Source organism: Mus pahari, chromosome 5 (genome assembly GCF_900095145.1).
Source record: "Mus pahari chromosome 5, PAHARI_EIJ_v1.1, whole genome shotgun sequence".
NCBI classification, from domain to species: Eukaryota; Metazoa; Chordata; class Mammalia; order Rodentia; family Muridae; genus Mus; species Mus pahari.
This window is the reverse complement of record NC_034594.1, coordinates 40,767,858-40,781,316: the sequence shown is the minus strand read 5'-3', so window position 1 is coordinate 40,781,316 and position 13,459 is coordinate 40,767,858.

Genomic DNA, 13,459 nt, shown 5'->3' with positions numbered 1-13,459 from the left:
GAAGTCACATAACCTAGTATAGTAGTCAGGCTAACCTTCCTTTCCCATCATAGGATCAAGTTGTGCAGCACCTGGAATTCCTCCTTATGCAAATGAGTCACCCCCTGTATCCTGGGCCCAGCCAGTGATGTACACTCACCTCCAAAAGCCCCTATTCACCCCTCAAAGGTGTCAGTACCTTTCTTACTCACTCCCGCTAAACGGAGCTATCTCAACAAAGCAGTCTCCCAAGAGTCTGTTCTAGCAGGCTCATCTCTGCCTGAGGTCTCTTCTGCCCCCAGCCATTCCTGTACCAGGTCCCCTCTCCGGATCTGCCAGCTCTCGACAGGGGTGAGGAGGTGGAGACAGAACAGTAGTGTGCATTGACTAAACAATAGTAATTGTTAATCCATAAGTTGACCAGTAATCCATCTCAATGTTTTATTCTGTTAAGACAAAAATTACTTTTTGGCTTTCAAGGAATCAGTTACAACAGTCAGTATTTATCATAGAAAACTTCTTGAGTTGGAGATAATCTTACTTTTGAGATCCAAGAAGAATTGTTATAGTCAGTAAAAATGGGCGCCATGTCACATAGATCCTCTGTCTTGGCTGTGATGGATAATGCTGTAGGATGCAGAGGATGCAGTTTCTTCAACTACTGACTTGGATCCTTTGAATATTTCCCAAGTAGGGTGGTAGGTGTCAATAGGATTGGATAGAAATTCCACCTTTAATTTTTTGAGGTGCCTCCATACTGTGGTTTCCAGTCCCTGTAATTTTATAAAGCATTTCTTCTCCCTCATGTCCTCATCAACACAGCTGCCTTTTGTTGTTCATGTAACCATTTTTCCTGAAGTGAGGTTCTTTACATTTGCATTACTGATGACAAGTAATGCTGAGTTTCTTTCATAAACACATCAAGTGTTTGTATATCTCCTCTTGAGAGATGTCTATTGACATCTGTCATCCATGGGTCCGGGGCCTGGGGGCTGGTTTTGCCGTTGATGGTTTTGTTCTTTAAGTTCCTCATGTATATTACCTCCTAAGGAGAGAGAATGTCTGGAACACTGTGCAGGACTTTGTAGGTAATATCATCCCTCTGATGCTTGCTGGGCCGAAGCTTTCTGATTAGATGTGAGCCCACGTATCCAGTCCTGCTTCTTCATACCTGTGCTTTGAGCTCTTATTCAAGTAAATCCTGCAAGTTCCAGTATCTTGAAGCATGTCCTCTATTGGTTTTGTTTTTGTTTGTTTGTTTGGTTGGTTTTTGTTCTGTTTCGTCTAGTTGCTTTACAGTTCTTTAGCACAAAGTCTTTAATCAGTTTAAACGGACTGATTTTTTGACATGGGTAGAAATTCTGGTCTAGTTTTATCTTTCTGCAAATGAACATCTAGTTTTCCAAGCACTGTTTCTTGAGGACATAGTCCTTTGCCAATGCCTGATCTTAGCACCTTTGTCAAAACTAAGTTGACAGAGCATGGCTGAGTTTATTTCTAGGCTCTCCATTCTGTTTCACTGGTTTACATGTCTGTTTTTGTGTCACTAGCCTGCTGTTTTGGTTATTCTATGGGTGTCTTTATGGGATTTATTCTTCTTACACAAAACACAGACTGTCTTTCTGCTTATGGGTGTCCTCTTCGAATTCTTCATCAAAATAGTTTTCTCACGAAGAGCTTTCATCTTTCTGACTAAATGCATTCTACATAATCTTTAGCAGCTATTCTAAATTGAATCACTCCTTTGATTTGTCAAATTATCTGCTACCAGTTTTAAAAAATGATGCTGATTTTTCTATGATGACTTTGTGTCCTGATACACTACTAAATTTACTTAATGGTTTTTTAAAAATAGTTTTCTGGTGGTGTATTGGCTTTTCTATGTATAAGACCAGGATGCCTGTGAACAGTGACAATTTAACTTACTTTCCTACTGATAAACACCATAACCTAAAACAGCTTGGGAAGGAAAGTTCCAGCTTTCAGCCTGTGGGAAGCCAAGACAGAACCTGAAGGGAAGATCTGAAGCAGAGACCATGGAAGAATGCTGCTTCCTGGCTTGTTTTCCCATGCTTGGTAAGCTTACTTTCAATACAACTCAGGACCATCTTCCCTGGGGTAGCACCTCTCACTGGCTGGGTGTTAAAGATTAATCCTCCATCAAGAAAATGTTCTCACAGAATTGACAGCAGGCAATCTGATGGAGGGTTTTTCTCAATAGAGGCCCCCTCTTCCCAGGTGACATTGGCTTGTGTCAAGTTGACAAAAACTAACCAGCACAGTTGCCCTCTCCAATCTGAGTGGCCACTGTTCCTTCCTCTTGCCTAATATCTCTGTGTAGGATTTCTAGGATTATGTTAAATGTAAGTGAACATCCTTGTATCATTCTAGATCTTAGAGAGAAAGCTTTCACGCTTCCTCTATTTAATATGCTTTAACTATAAGCTTACTCTATCTATAGTCTGTAGCATGTAGTTTCTACTACCCCACTTTAAGCTCTGGGCAGACTGCACTACAGCTACTCCCCTGATTCCCTTGGACCTGAGGATGAAAGACATACACACACATTTGCTCATTGGTAGCCTGCCTTACTGCTCTGTGGCTAGGCTTTTCCAAGCCTCCCACAGCCTTCCAATGCCTTTCCCATTACCCTTTGCTCAACACTCTAAATCCTCAATAGAGTTGCCTGGTTACCTTCTCCTTACTCAGCATCCTAAATCTGCTCTCAACTTAGTTGTGTTGCTAATCTCCTGCATGCTACCTCAGGTCCAATCAGGAAAGCAGCCAATGGCCAATCCACCCAAGATCTCACATGGCTGATGGCTCTCTCTGCCTCAGAAGCATAGTGAATCCCCTTTCTTCCTTCTGCATCTCTTAGCCAGCCTGAAGGATCCTGGAAGTCCTGCCTCTTATGCCCAGCCATTGGCCACTGGCATCTTTATTAATCAATCAAGAACCAGTTGGGGAACATCCATTGGGGATCTTCAGCATTCACATGCAAATTCCCTGTCAAAGCATCAGAGCCACTCCCTACAATAGCCCTTTAGGTTGCTGAAGTATAGACTTTCCATATTGTTCTTTTTTTATCATGGAAAAAAATGTTGAATTTTGTCAAATGCATTTTCTATATCTACTAAAATGATATTTTTGGTCATTCTGTTGAAGCATTATGTCTAATTTATTATTTCCATCTACTGAACCATTCTTGTATCAGCAAGATGAGTTCTACTTGATTATAATGAATAACCTTTAATATGCTGCAGGATGCGGATTGGCAGTATTTTGTTAATGATTCCTGCATCTATATTTATCAAGAATGTTGGTATATAACTACCTTTTACTAATTGGGTTCTTGTTTAGTATCTAAGTAACATTAGTGTCACAGAATTCATCTGGAAGAATTTTGTCTTCTTCAAGTATTTGAAATAATTTTAGAAGAATTGGTATAAATTCTTCTATAGATGTTTGATAGAGTTCAGCAGTGAGGTCTTGCTTCTCTTTACTAGGAAGTTTTTTGTTGCTTATTCAATTGTACTTTTTACATTTCCTGATTTACTCCAATATTCTGTTTCTGCATGACTCAGTATTGTTATATTGATTGTACCTCTGCTGAATGTTTCTGAAGCTCTCCTGGGAGTATGAGTAGAAGCACTGTACATTTTGAGGAAAGTAAACTGCTCGCATTGGGAACCATCAACTTTTCTAATAATTCATCATCGTACATTAACTGCAAATAGATCAACCCCCTCACACACAAAGGATACAGTTCAACAACTATCCTGCTTTAGACAGAATTCTACTCTGAACACACTAAAGTCTTCCTTGACCTAGCTTACTTCAAAAGACTCTGGATCATGGAATGGTTTCTCTTTAAATTAAAATAAGGTAAGTGAAAGCAATGGCAGTGTTGTGAAGATGTTGTTTTGAGAGTTGATTATTGTTAAACGTCTTTCCTCAGCATATGATCTTCTGTGACACTTCTTAGGAACCATGAGTGCTGTCCACTGGTCATGTGCACCAAGTCCTCTAACTACTGGACTTCTCAATTGGAAATTTCTAAGAATGATCCAATTACAGTGGTCAGGGATGCTCTCACCCAAGCTCAGTTATCTAAAGACATAAATGAAGGTAAGAGTACCCTACAAATTCTCACTTCTATTCTGCTTGCTTTCTTGAAGAACTCTGTTTGTGGCTCATTTATGTTGTTCTACATGGTATTGAAGTGGGCTGGTGTTCCTGCTATCAGCAGAAGGTAGAGCGATTTGAGATTGGGCCCTTGGATGTGTCTGTGCTCAAATGGAAGTCAATCAGACATAGTAGACTAGAGCTATGTTGAACTATGTTCCAGAGTTCCTGCTATGTGGTTGTAGTCCTGGGGTACTGTGCCTCTGGGTCAAATGTAGTGCTAATCTTACTATAATGCCTACCACAGGCAATATTTCTATGACATAGACAAGAAATATCATCCTACCTCACCTTTATTTTTCCACTTTGAGAATCAGGATTTATTTACAGTTTATTTGCTCTTTTCTTTTTGAGACAATGATGCCTGTTAGCCAGACTGAGAATGACCTTGAGTGACTGATCCTTCTGCCTCTACTTCTGGAGCACTGGGGATTACTGGAATGCATAACCCTGCCTAGCTAATTAGTTATTTCCACGAGTCTTGAAATATCTTCCACAGAGAAATAACCCAGATGATATTTCAATTCATATACATCACTACTCTCCTCAACAATTTCCAAAGCTCAAATAGAAATAACTCTGTAATGAGGGCACCAGGCTCACAGCAAAACTAATAATCAGATCTGTACAGCACTTCCCCACAGTCTATTCATTATTTTATCTGATGTTCACAAATGAATCCTGCAATAATTCTCTACTACCTGAGAACTATAAAAATATAGAGCTGAAAGAGCCTTGAATTTATTTGCTACATTCTCATTTTATAGATAGGGAAATTGAGAGATAGTGAAATTACCTAACCCACAGTATGTCTAGTGCATAGATGAGGTTCAAACTTATTCTGAGCCCAGACTGTCTGGCTCACAGTCTAGTGCTCTCATAACTTTCTTGTTAAAACAACGGGTTCTTCACCATCATGGGCAAGGCTATGCTGATAAAGAACTCATTCTTCTGCCTATGCCTACAGTTTCAATTTCAACTTGACATTTTGCACCTTCATTCTCACACAAATGCAGTTCTTGAAAAGACTAGCTGGGTGTTAAAATGACTAATATAAAAACTGGGAAAATACGAAAGTATTTCCAGCAGGTCAATGGCATACTCAGATTAGTGCTTGGTGGAATGCAGAAAACCTAGGAGACAGACAAAAGCCCCTGTTTATTCCATTCCATCTGCCTTTCATTCCTTTATGCAATGCTATTCATTCAACACTTACAATCAACTGCACTCAAGGTCATTATGAAGCTCTGGCTCCAGTGGCAAAGACGGATAATAATTGACTATCCAAATGAACAAGACATTTGTAGGATGCAGCAACGCAGCATAATGGAAGGTCTGAGCAACAAGATGCATGGGAGAGAATGGTGTGGTAATGGTTTATTCAGGTGAATGGTGGCAGGGAGAATCTAGAAGAAAAGAGCAGCAAATAGCTCCAAGATAAGCCCCAAAGTCTTTACTTTTTTAGATTCAATAAAATCATTTTAGTTCCTGGATCATTAAGGAATCACATAAAAGAATTTAAAAATGAGATTGGCAAGATGGTCTACAGCAGCTTTTCCTCAAAGACTAAGGTAGTATAGGTGAACAGGAAAGGTGGATCGTGAGATCATCCAGAATTTACAATAAACCAAGTAAAGTAAGATTTAGAGGACTTTTTAATGAGGGCATCTTAAAAGGTAGGGAGATCTGAGAGGGGTGGGTAGTGAGAACTTCTACTCTTAACATTATAAGTTGGATACTTATAAGGGAACCAAGTAAAGTTTTTAATAAGTTTTTAATAATGTTACTACAATTTATAGAAACAAAATGTGTGGCTCAAAGTCTGAAAACTGCATATTTGATTTAGGGACCATTTAGAGTTTGACTTACCAGACAATAAGAGATTATTCAAAGCAGTTTAAAATGAAGAGGCAATAAACTGTGCTTGGGCTAGACTCTTGAAGAAAGTCAGAAGAGTGGATGATGATGATTGTGAATGACAAGTTGGTATTGTTATTCTACATTAAGTATTGTCAATGTCAAAGATAAGACAGGAAAGGGTGGTACTGCCCTAGAGAAGACTGTAAGCAGAGAACAGGAAATTGAATGTTAAGAATAGATAGCAAGATGGTTTGACAGGACCAAATAGTCTGCATTGGAACATAACATAGGCCATAAGGTTAAGAAGATACGGGAAGAGGGAAATGACAGAATAGGGTTGTGAGAACCAGAGTAAGGAGTTTGCTCTCACACACCAAGAGAAATCTTGTATATGCTTGAGAAAACATGGCTTAACATCACTTATTTTGACAGCTTTATATAAGAATGCAGGGAATAAAAAGTGAACAAAAGTTGACAAAAATCCAGAAGATGGAATTGGAGACATGCATACAAGGCTAAATTCAAATGAATTTTATGTGTATTTATAAACTGTTCCCTGCCTTTATATAAGTATACCTTAACCACCAGACTATGTCATTATTGCTCACCCAGTTTTTATAATCTGTGATTGCATAAAGGAGATGTGGGAAAGAGACTTAGGATCCAGAACCAAATGAACTGAGAAACATACACTATCTCAAGCAGAGGGATCTGAATATAAAAAATTAATTACACTGATGGTGAAAGATCTGACAGGTCAAAAGGAATATGGAAATGCAAATAGAGGGAATCACAGCAGGAAGCTGTTTCTGTCTTCAGGGCCAGGCAGATAAGAGAAGAACAGAGCCAGCAGAACTCATAAGTGGGGTTGCCAGGCACACATGCAATCCATAGCAGGCTCTACTGTTGTAAACTGGGAAGGTGGTCAGAGGAGAGGCTGTTAAAGAGGAGGAAGGCTGGAAAATACAAGAAGAGGAGAGTGGGAGTGAGAAATAAATGCGAAGAAGGAGGGAGGAAGGAAGGAAGGAAAGAAGGAAGAAGGGAGGGAGGGAGGAAGAGAGGGAGGGAAGGAAGGAGGGAGGGAGGGATCTCTTCCACTAGTTGCTAGTTTCCATTGCTTCCTAATCTGGCTGGATTCCAGATCACAATGACAATGACAGGGGTATATTTGAGACCGAGCAAGATACTATGGTCCTAAGGTCAGTCAGTAATCTATAGGAATTTATAGAAATATTAAGTCTCAGTAGTATGTCAAATTTAGGAAAAGCACACATAATACTTCCAATTCACATTGATATATTCAGAAAAGCGATTTTTTTTATTAGCCTAGGGTAAGCTGATGCTTTTCTCGGAGAAAGTACTTCTACATTTACAAGCTTTTCTCCTTGATTGCCAAAATAACTATTAATTTCCATAATCATTTAAGAAATAAAAAAATTCCTACTCTAACTCAATCATCAAATTCAAATTAATCATTTTGTTTATCTATGATTGCATAGCACTATAAGCAGAAAATCCAGAAAAAAACCTATTAATATTGAATACTGAAATTACCTAACTATAGGCCTATCAGATAATATTTTATTTATTTTATATGCTATAATTTTATGCAATAATCCATGAATTCATGATGAAAGCTTTAAAAGACTGCGTTTAATGCTATGACTTCTTTGTATAAAATTATTTGAGAAAGTCATGCATTTTACTTTGTATGCACATAAATTATAAGTGCTTTATTATTGCAAAACCAGCAGGAAGCTTGATTTAATTAATATTTTTCCTCCAAGAGTGTGCACCATTGTTACTATACATACTTGTTACAACTTTCTTACAATGATCTCCCACCTCCAGAATATGAAACAAAGAAGCCGAATAGAGAGCTGGCTAGAGGAGTCAATGAGTAAAGGTGCCAAACCCAATGATCTGAGTTCAATCTCTGGAATCTACATGGGGGAGGGAGGGAATGGACTCCCACAAGTTGTCCTCTGACCATTACATGCATGTTGTGTCCATGAGTACTCACACATACCCAAAGAGAGATAAATGCAAATGTAAGAAAAACAATATGAGTAGGTTTTATATAGACAGCGCATCTTATAACACTTACAAGGAGTAACCTAGAAGCAAATATTTGCCAAAAATACAGTAAATAAAAAAAATAGGAATGTACTGTAGATCAATTAACATCAGGAAGAAAACTTTCTTCATGTTCTTTATCTAGAGCAGTGGTTCTCAACCTTCCTAATGCTGTTACCCTTTAATACAGTTCCTCATGTTGTGGTGACCCCCTAACCACAGAATTATTTCATTGCTATTTCAGAACTGTAATTTTGTTACTGTTATGAATTGCAAATATTTGATATGCAGGGTAACTGATATATGACCCATGTGAAAGTGTCATTCCACCACCAAAGGGGTCATGACCCACAGGTTGAGAATTGCTGGTCTAGAAAATGAGCTGCTAATTCAACTAGTCCTTCAACTTCGTGACATATTTGCTCTCACTCAAGTATATGTCCATTTATGACCGTAGTTTCTCTACAGCTTTACAAACTGAACCAAAGGAATCATAGAGGAAATAGTTTATCAGCAAATATTTATGAAGTGACTATTACATGCACAATTTTGGATTTCTAGAATCCAGAGAAGCAGTGCTGTTTTATTTTCTTCTGAAGTTTACATTCAAGACTGAGATTCTCAAAATATAGATGGGGGGTTCATATAAATTTTTATACTACTGTTAGTAAAAAAAAAAAAATTCAAGAACATTTTTTCTTATGAGATGATAACCCTTCTGAAATACGATAACCGGTAAGAGTTTTTAACTTCTTCAGGCCCTTCCTTTAGAGAATTACCCACAGGACATTTTGAGTGATGAGAGATAGCAGATGAGAATGGTGCTCATTTTATGACTAAGACTATAATTTACATCAAAGTTGAGAACTAAGACTGGCAATCACTGTGAGCTCTTTCTCTCAGACTTGTGTGTGTGTGTGTGTGTGTGTGTGTGTGTGTGTGTGTAGCTGTTTTGCTGACTGCAGTGAAAGCTTCTATAATCTTGTCTTCAAGGCACTAATTGTGAGAACTCTATAAAGTGCTCTTCTCTAGCCAACATTTTGACTCTTAAACTGGTTAAGATAGATGGACAATGGATTCATTCCTCAAGGCTATTCCTCTTACTCTGATATGTTTTCCTCTTTGCCTCTCTATGTGGAAGATATACCATCATGAGGAAATGATCCTTTACATTTTCCTACCTAAATCAACATGAAGATGCAGAGCCGGCTAAATATCAAGATTACTTCCTACAAATGACTTCACCTAACCTGGATCTTTTCTTTTTTCTTTTTAAATGTTAGTGGTTTATTGGGAACTTCATCTCATGCACCCCAATCCCACTCATCTCCCCCTCCCCTTGCAACCTCTTCCACAAAAGAAAAAAAAATCTTGTTGTGGAAGTGTATCACGGGGTACCTCACAGTTTACCCTTTTGTCCACACTTCTTTACTTGCAAATGTTCATTGTAATGAGTCCTTGGTCTAATTTGAGGCCTCTGGCTTCTGCTATACTGTCAGTACTGAAACCTTACTGGACTCCTCTCTATTATCCTGTTGTTACCCTGTGTCACGGAGATCCTGTAGTTTTTGGATCTGTAAGACCGGCCCCTTCACATGCTCCAGCAGTTTATTGATGTAGTAGATGTTGGGTGGGCCAATTCAAAGCCATGGATCTGGGCTGATCATCTGGTCAGCCCACAAGCTCTCCCATACCCACACCACTGGAGGAGTTCTCCAGCCCTGCTGCAACCAACAATGGGCAAAGCTAGCTTATCTTCTCTCATGCACTCTCATGTACATGAGCCAGTTCATCTATCAGGGCCAGCTCTACTGTGATGCCTATGCAAGGTACGAGGCCTGAATGCTGCAACAGGCAAGCAGCTGGGCCAGCTCTCCTGCTCATATGCTCTCCCACCTGTTGTAGTTGGCAAGGGGTGAAGGGGAGAGGCCATCTCTGCCTCGGCCATGCCACCACACAGGAGATGGCAGGACCAGCTCTATCACTCTCACACCCCCAGGCCGCTCACCTGCAACTCTTGCAACCAGGGCCAGCTCCACTGTGCTTCCTGGACCAGGTGTCAGGGGAGAAAGCTGCACTGCTGCTGTCCAGGGGCAGGATCAACTCTCCTGCTCTCATGCAATTAGGACCAGTTCTGCACAGCCCTCAGACAACAACATGGCCCAGGATGGCAGCCATTTGGTGGTAAGAGACCTTCACTGATGCAGGGTCATGAACCTAGACATGGCCTCAGGGGCAGCACTGGTCAGAACCTCACCATGGTCTTAGGCGGTGTCACCAGCTACTCACATCAGGCTGTTCCCCACAACCCTTGAGTCTCTTCATTGGTGCCCACATCCTTCTGTTTCTCTTTCTCTCCCACTTTTTCCACCACTTACTTGTTCCTCTTAGGAGAGTTTCTGAGTGTCTGGGGTCATCTCAGGAATGGTCTCAGGAGTGCTAAGCTCTACCCATGCAGTGTGGCACAAGCAGGGGTCATCTCCTGTGTAAGTATGCCTACCTGGGCCTTCAAGGTATCAGGCTGGCGGTTATCTCATGCTAGCTCCCTTTCTACTCCATGGAACCTTGGGCCATTGTCTCTGTCTTGCTCCCCTTCCTGGCAAGTATGGAACTGGCAGGGGCCATCTTGGGTATGTTCTACCTACCCAGGCCTGCGCAGCCCTCGACTGCTGGTCATCTCAGACTAGCTCTCTGTATAGACCCCATGACTCCGGATAGGTAGTTGGCTAGGGCTCACTCCTGTTCGGGGCCCCATGGCACCAGAATGGTTGGTGATTATCTTGGGTTCTCTCCACACCTGTCCTGCCTCAGGCCCCAGGCAGGGGTCTACATGAATAGTTTTTAGCTTTGATGTTTTCAGCAGTCCGATTTCTAGTCTGAATCAGATGGCCCACTTATACTGTGAAGAGTTTTAGCCTTAATCAAGGAACTATTTACAGGTGTGAGCAGCTGTATGGAGACGAGATGGGATGCAGCACGACATTGAAATGACGGCCTGACATGTCATAGACAGAGATGCAGCCAGTCTGTAGAAACAGTAAGGGAGGCTCAGAGAATGGATGAAGCAACCTGGTATCCATCCACATCTGATCTACAGGCACATTTCACTAGTCAAATCTATGGAAAGATAGAGGCAGAGGGTCCAGGAAACTCCTAGACCTGTGACTAAGGCAGGCTGTGGAAGTTTGGTCTGTTGCTATGTGCTATAATGCTAATTACTGGCTCTGGTTGCCTCAGGGATGAGAGCATCCTCACATACAAGTGACACCATGAGACACCAAGCTCCTTCATTTAAAACTATCAGTTGAATAAAGATGCTGACAGCAGAAGAGAGGTAGGTAGAGTTTCTGTCCTCAGGCTTGGGGTCTGAGGAAGACCACAAGGGGAGGAGAGAGAGTGTGGAGAGAGGAGAAGATGCCATGGGGTGAACCACCTATCATGAGAATTGACCTTGAGGGCTGGCTGGTTTGAGTAAGAACAGCCCAGGCGGAGCACGGCAAGTCTTATCTCGGGGGTTGTTAATAGGGAAGTAGATACTAATAGCTTGCAGAGTAGATATATGCCCAGCTCTAATGCTTTAAAGGCTTATTTTAAATATAAAAGTTCTGTATCTTTTATCTGGGAACTGAATGATCTAAGGCAGGGTAGAAACCCCCAACCGAGATTAAATATATACTACAATAAATATATGTATACTACAATAGCAGCTGAAGGTAGAGACTGGAACAAGAGGGCCCTAAGCAGTGTGTTGTAGTTTTTCTTATATAATATTTTTATTTTCACCTTATTGTGTATACATTATGACCTAATGTGACATACTTATCATAAAGACTACATCAGTGTTTGCAGTAGTGTGGACTGTGAACTTCCCTTCTTATTGGTTTTACCTATCCTAGATTTGTTTCCATCCATTGGGCTTATCTGAGAGACAATGGTTTCCTGAGTCTCTTTGGGACAGCTTGAACCTCTCAGTACACATGATTTTCATTAAATAGTAAAGCCTTTTATTACTGGTGAACCAGGTAGACTCTTCAATGCTTTACTAGGCTATTAAGAATGGCTAGAATTTCTTTGAAATAATTTCCTTATTCACTTGAGATTGGTTCTTATATTTTGGATTAACCAAGCTTAAACACAAATATCTTCTGGATATTAGAGTAAGCATGTCAACTTAAAACTGCTGTTTTTCTATTCTATTTGGCATTTCCATTATTTTCCAAAAGACAGCTGTAATTTGACATATTGTTATATATTGTATCTGTGTAGGCTTGAGTGAGAATGGCCCTCATAGGCCCCTGTGTTTGAATACTTGTTCCCCATTGGTGGAACTGTTTGAAGGGGATAGGAGGTACATCACTGAAGGTGAACTCTGAGGTTTCAGGAGACCTGTGCTGTTCCCATTGTACTCTCTGCCTCTTGCCTGTGGATTGAGACATGAGCCCTCAGCTATTCCTGTCCCTGTGCTTTCACTCTGCCACCATGGACTCTAACCCACTGAAGCCATAGGACCAAACACTTTTTATAAGAGATTTATTTATGTATATGACTTATGTGTCTGTATGAACACCTGAATACCAGAAGGAGGGATCAGATTTCATTAAAGATGGTTGTGAGCCATCATATTTTTGCTGGGATTTGAACTCAGGACCTCTGGAAGAGCAGCCAATCCTCTTAATCACTGAGCCATCTCTCCAGCCCCAAACACTTTTTCATAAGTTGTTATGGTCATTGTGTTTTATCACAGTGATTGAAAAGTAACTATTGCAATATCCTTAGCATGCTCAGTATGTTTCACAGAAAAGAATATTCAAATAGTCTCAGACTTTGGAGCAATTTTTGAATGGCATAAACTGTGAAAAGGTACTCAGAGAATCTGCATCTGATGTCTGTGTTCTTATGTCCAAACAGGTGTTGGGAAGAAAGATGTGAAAAGTCAGATCTTGCTTTCCCAAAGATTTTTTTTTTTTTTATAGAAGACTTAATAGCTGACATCAGCACAGGATTCCTTTTTAAAAGTGCCTCTTTTTTCTCAGGTCACATTACTTCTGTCTAGGTTTTCTCTGGTTCAGAAGAGCTCCAGCATTTGAACAATACCCACTGCTCCCAAGCAACTCCAGGAAACATTTTCAAATGATCAAAACACATGTTCTCCCGCATATGCTGAATCAAGCCGTGTGTGTATGTTTGTGTGTGTGTGTGTGTGTGTGTGTGTGTCTAAAATGCATGCATATGTGGTACAATATATAGGAAAAAGAACAAGGAAAGTTAACTATCAGGGCATGAGGAAGGACCAAGTGCAGGTAATGACATAGTCATAGAAGAGGATAAGAGGAGAATGGTTTTTCCAGTTTTAACTCTG